At 47.4% G+C, this 6000-nt stretch overlaps 1 protein-coding gene across 1 annotated transcript in view; it reads left to right on the top strand.

Moving 5' to 3' along the window:
* The first annotated feature begins 216 nt into the window (after positions 1–216).
* The window catches only part of THSD7A (thrombospondin type 1 domain containing 7A), a 519106-nt gene continuing 513322 nt past the window's right edge, over positions 217–6000 (top strand). Inside the window, exon 1 of the mRNA XM_019533950.1 lies at positions 217–428. The gene's annotated coding sequence lies outside the window, so the exon portion shown is untranslated. The remainder of the gene's footprint in view (positions 429–6000) is intronic.

The raw sequence follows: 6000 nt of genomic DNA, 5'->3' as shown, positions 1-6000 counted from the left end.
GGCGGTGTCCCCTCCCCCCTCGGGCCGGGCCGGGCCGGGCCGGGGCGGGAGGCGCTCGGGCACTCGGGGCAGGTGTCTGGCGCTGCCCGCCCGCCTGGTGCTGAGCCGGGCGCAGCTGCATTGCGGCTGCAGCCGGCAGCTCTCAGGGGAGGAGGCGGCGCGGTGCTAGGGGCGGCGGCGCGGGGCAGCGTGGGCGGAGCGGGCGAGGGGCGGGAGCTCCCGCCGCCCGCGGGCCCGATGCCGGGTAGCGACTTGGCGCCCGGGACTGAGAAGCGGGGCCGCCGCCTGCAGCGAGACGCCGTGTAAGTGCGGGCCGGGGCGGGCAGGACTCTGGGGTTGCTCTCCCGGCGCTGCCACTGCGTCCCCGAGTGGCCCCGGGCCTGTCCCTCTTCTCTTCCCTCCTCATGACTGCAAAAACCAGTTTTCAGGTGAGCTCCCACCCCTGTCCTGCGGTCCTGGGCGCGGGGGAACAAGAGGTGCCTGGTCAGCCCGGCCCCTCCTGGTCCGATCTGCCCGGCACCTAGCCCCCGCTTTCATGTTAGTGTTACCAGAAGGTGATGGTGAGGGAAAGCGATGGAAAGTGTTTCTTTCACTTCGGTTTTATTTTATTTTTATTTTTTCCTTCTGTGCGAGCATGAATTCAGCTTCGTGCCTATGGAGGAATTCCCCCGTGTATGCGCGACAAAAGCATCCTTGCGGATCTGACCCTGAAACAGTAGCAGATGAGCCGGGGGGGGCGGGGAGCGGGGCAGGGAGTCGGACACTCAGAGGTGGTGGTGAGCTGTAGCACTTCTGAATATCCAGAGTATGGCTAAGGCTGAGGCTGGGTGGTGAAGATGGTCTGTAGGACTTCTAGATATCGAGAGAGACTCAGTCCTGATGATGATTTGCAGTACTTCTGAATATTGAGAGAGACTGAGTGGTGGTGAGGATCTGGAGCACTTCTCTCTCTTGATATTTAGATCAACCCAGTCAAGTGTGACGGTGTTCTGTAGCACAGGGCAGGAGTTATGATGGAGTGTTTTCTTTTTCTTTTTTTTTTTTTTTTTAAGGATTTTGTCTTTTTTAAAAAAAATGCTCTTCTCAGCTTGAACTTTTTGGAATGGAAAGTTGTGAAATGTGCCATGGCTCCCTTTAACAGATGAGATCACGTGGAATCTGCTGTCAGGGAAAGGCATCGAACAATTGGTTTTTCTCAGAACCGTTAAAATGAAATTCTAATCTAAAAGTTTTTGGCAGGTTTTAGCATTAGAGTGCATATGGATGCAAGGAAAGGATTGGGTTTATTTTTGCTGCATTTGCTAATTTAGTAAGTTCACAGAAAACAGCACAATAGAAAGGTAAAACAGAGCACAAAGTCAGATCATTATTTTTAATACTGCCTGCTTTTGAGTCACACCTTGCAAATTACATTAATGAGTCTTTTACATTTCAGTTTATGACAAACTATTTATTTATTGATGCGACTTGGCTTTTTTAGCTTCAAGCTTGCACTAGAAATGTGCTTTTGACTCCTACAATTTCTTTTGTCACTAAATATCTGCTTCTGGAATTTGATTCTACAAATGTATCTTATTTCATTATTGTATCTTTATCCCTACACCCCTCCCCCCAGCTATATCATCTAATGAGAAATTAGACCCATTTTAAAGATGGTGTAAAGTAGATCTGTAAGGGGGAGGGGAGGGGAGGGAGGAGGGGAATGACAAGGAAGGATGTGCGGGGCAGTTTCCAAAATTCGGTGCTCTAATATTTGGTTGTAATGGACAATATATTAGGATAGTTTTCTGACAAGTATCTGTTCCACTGGTCATGTTATTAACCTTATTTTAGGAGCACAGCAACGCTATATTTAGAAACATAGCAACGATTGGTTCTCTAAGAAGACCCTCATACTCGCACAATCATTTAGAAGAGCAGAGTTCCAGTATTTTGTACTGATAGTTGTAAGCATGATACTAGAGATTCTTCATGGTCATGCTTCTGCCTTTTCATTTCTTCCCCCCCTCCCTTTCTTTTAATTTTAAGATGTAGGAGGCTATAACTAATATTCAGGTACTGGAAAAAACATGGATTTTGCATTTTGATAATGTAGAGATCTTCCTTTTCCTCCTCCTAGTACTTCCATCCCAAATTTGTCCAGCCTAGCACTGAGGCTTCTTGTTCTGAATGACTTTTAGAAGCAATTGATGTCTTTATCATATTTAATGTGAGGGATTCATGGTCTTTCTGGTAACTATCATGTTATCCCAGACCAGGGGTGTTCAACCTGCAGCCCGTGAGCGAAATGTGGCCTGCAGCGCCTTGGCATCTGGCCTGTAGGGCTCCCCACGGGTTGGGAAACTGGGCAGGGGAGCACTGATAACTAATATTGCTCCATTTTCCCACTTGCAAATTCCCAAGACCCATGCGGCAGGTTGGAGCTGGGCCATTCCTCCTCCCCTCTGCAGGACTGGATTGAGGCCAGGCTGTGCCCCCTTCCTCCCACAAGGTCAGGGCCACAGCCCCTACACCTGGGCAGTAGGATCGGGGTCAGGCCATGGCCCCTCCCCCTACAGGGCTGAATTTGGGACAAGTAGCACAGTGACAGATCGGGCAGGAAGCAGAAAGCAGAGCATTGGATCAGGCAGGGTGAAGGGATGGGAGTGGCACTAGGGGAGGGTGCAGGGCTTGTTTGTGTCATGTCTGCCAAAAAGATTGGCCCCCACTGGCCTATGACAGTGGAAGTTGCCACAACATTCAGCAAAATTCCAGCTAGAGAAACTGTTTCTAGCTTTGGGAAACCTAACTACCGGGGGTGCTTATAGACATTAGGGCCCCTCTCTAATTCATGGTGCTCCCTGCTGTAACTTACATAAAGTGCCATGTGTTAGTTCCCCCACCAAACAGACATTTGCCTGTTGGGTTGGGTGGGGCCAACCTGCAGTGTTCCTGGCCAGCAGGCTGGGATGTTTCAGTAGTCTCTGAGGAGGCTGTTCAACTGCCCCTCTCTCCAGCCCCCACTCATTGCACCAGCTCTGGGGCTGTCAGCAGAGGACGGGAAGGGAGCTGCCATCTACTTTGGCCAGCACTGGGGTGGGGTGGGGGGTGGAATGGAGCTCTGTTGCCTCGCAGCCCCTCCCCCCTCCCCCAACTACCCCGGATGCAGTACTGGGGGAGACAAACTGGGCCTGGTTCAACCTCCCTCTCTCCCTCCCTCCCTCTCCTGCTGTGGCCATTCAAAGCAGCCTGCAGCTCCCTCCTCTTCCCCTTCCTTCCCCTGCTGACATGTGAAAAATTAACCCTGGAGGAAACACAAGTGCCTTAATGCATTCAGCTTTAGAGTGCTTTAATGTAATACCGCATTTGATTACAGCTAATTTTTTCCACAATCTGCCCTTTTAAAAGCATTCCACAGCTGTGCATGTGTGATACACGGTAGTTCTAGAGCACTTTCAGAGGTCTGATAGCATGAAACTGTGACTTGTGTAAGCACCCATAGATGTTGTAGCTGACTCATAACTGCGAAGAGCTGTTAAGCTGTTTCACAGCTAAGATCAATGTGATGTGGACTGACCTGCTTGTTTCTCTGTCAAGTGGCAGAGAAGAAGATAAGAAATACATTATCCTTGATTATTGGTTCTCACCCAGTTTTGTTAAAGAACAATGATCGGTGAGTTTGAAGCACAGTTGTGACTGATTAAGGCTGATAGAAAGGCTTTGGGCCCTACTACAGATGACTACCATTAACATTTTCAATATCTGTGGCAAGCCCTGCCTGACACAAGTGCTTAGACCTGCGTTCTAGAAACTGTTTGGCCATTTAATCTCTTGACTCTTCAGGTTTCATCTCAAGTACTTTTATTTAATAAAGTTTGAGAGATTATAGGGACAACTCTGTCAATGCTTAGATTTCACAAATTGCTCAGACTTTTTAAACAGTCTGATTTCCAGTGTATGTACAGAACAGACAATATGTTGATACTAATGGTTGATATAGATATCTATATATAATATATGAAAATGATATCTAAGGTGACTTTTATATCCTAAGATATTGTTGACATGCCTTTTCTTCCTGATGCAGGCATTGTTCAGCTGATTTTCTTCCCTCAGAAATATTCCATAGGCTCATGTTTAGCAACTGCTCTTTCTAGAGGAGCCTTACAAGTTCAACAAGGATCTTGTTACATCTTCCTCTCCACTCCTCAGTAACAACATTTTGCTTTTCAGAGCTGATGTTAAAAGGTGCACCTACAGGAGTGGAGGCTTTTCCTTTCCGCCCTTTGGATGGGTAAGAAACATAATTGCAAGTGACAAATATTCACCATCTAAATCATGGGTGGGCAATTATTTTGGGTGGAGGGCCACTTAACCAGGTTTGGTGAGCTTTTGAGGGCTGCATGGGTAGCCTCACCCCTTGACAGCTGCCCTGCCGCCTGGTGGCTATCCTGGGGCTGGAAGTCCCACCTTCTAACCCCTGACCTTTGCCACCATAAGTCTGCTCCCTGGAAATACTCCTTTTGGGAGTGGGATGGGTTGCCATCTTAGAACTGGAAAAAACCCCAAATCATATACTAAAAGTAAAACACCTACTATCACGTTTTAATTTTATTACAAAAAATATTTTTGTTGTGATTTGTGTTTGCATACTATGTATAGGGGTGATTGCATAATAACTCAAAAATAAATTCTTAGTCTTGTATATTGTGTGTGGGGGTGTTTAGGTAGGTGTGTGGGGGTATTGGGGAGTGGCTGTTTGTGAGGAGGCAGTCGGGTGTGTTGGGGGTGTATATGTATGGGATTGTGGGGCAGTGTGTGGGTATATGTCATTTGTGGGGTGTGGGAACCCCCCACATTCCCCCCCCCCCCCATGACACTGCAGCAGCAGGCAGGAATGTTCAGGGATCTCGTGCCTGGCTCAGGTGCTGGTGCCCGGTGATGCACAGATCTGGTCAGCGCTGCACATTACAACAAGGAGCACAGCCCCTGCTGGGACATCTCTATCACTGGCACTCCCTGCCATGCAAGCGCAGACCCTGCACTTGCTCAGCACAGGAGGGAAGCCCCACATGCTGGAGCCAGCTCCCTTCCCCACCCCCTGCCATGCAGGTCCAGGGGCAGGGAAGGCAGTCAGCTCCAGTTGTTCTGAATTAAAAACAATCAGGAATCTTATCAGGGGATAAGGCACAATGCCCCATTTATTGGAACATAAAACATGCAACGTGAAAAGAATAAAGAACAGTAAGGTTATCTGCTTCACTCATTTCCATGCATACTCATTCATTCATTCATTCGTACAAAAGAAACAAGCGCACACACACACAGGTAGACAGCCTTGCAAAGGTTAAGGTGTTACCACGTTCTAAAGTTACTCAGTTCAATCTGGTGGCTGGCCAGAATAACCACAAGGGCTGGAGTTAGGTCATGTTGGATGCACCCAAAACTCCTTCTTGCGGTTGGAAAGACCCAAAGCCTTGTTTTTGTGTTTGTTCTTTATAGTGATAGCTGTCCATACAAACCTGTGGATTCTGCTGAGTCAGATGCAAAGGTCATCCTCCTTGTCCTGTTGGTAGGCTGGGATTGGTAGGACATGATCTTCTGGCTTTGTGGTCTGCAGTCTTCAGGGGGTGGGGTCACTGCTTGCAGTCTTCAGCCATCAGGGTGAAGCATGATATTTGGTAATCCTTAACTGCTGACTTGACATCGCTGCAGCCTTTAACTGTTAAATCACAGAAGGCTATTTTCACCTGCTGCAAGAGGACTGTCTTCCTTCATGCTGACATATATGTACATCACTCAGTCTTTCATTACCTGTTTTCACATAAGCCAGACATACTACAAACCTTGAATAAGCATTTTCCTTATACTAAATTTAAGTGTTAAAATCATGAGACCAATAGGTCAAATATATTTATGCTAAGCAATAGGGCATTTAAAATAGATGGTTAATTCCAGAACGCTGATAATGACTGATTAAATTATTATAAAAAGTAAATCATAACAAAATTAACTTTATTT

The sequence above is a fragment of the Crocodylus porosus genome, unplaced genomic scaffold, assembly GCF_001723895.1.
Source record: "Crocodylus porosus isolate Cpor-Errol unplaced genomic scaffold, CroPor_comp1, whole genome shotgun sequence".
Taxonomy (NCBI): domain Eukaryota; kingdom Metazoa; phylum Chordata; order Crocodylia; family Crocodylidae; genus Crocodylus; species Crocodylus porosus.
The sequence above is the reverse complement of the archived record's forward strand: the minus strand, read 5'-3'. Positions and strand labels throughout refer to the sequence as shown.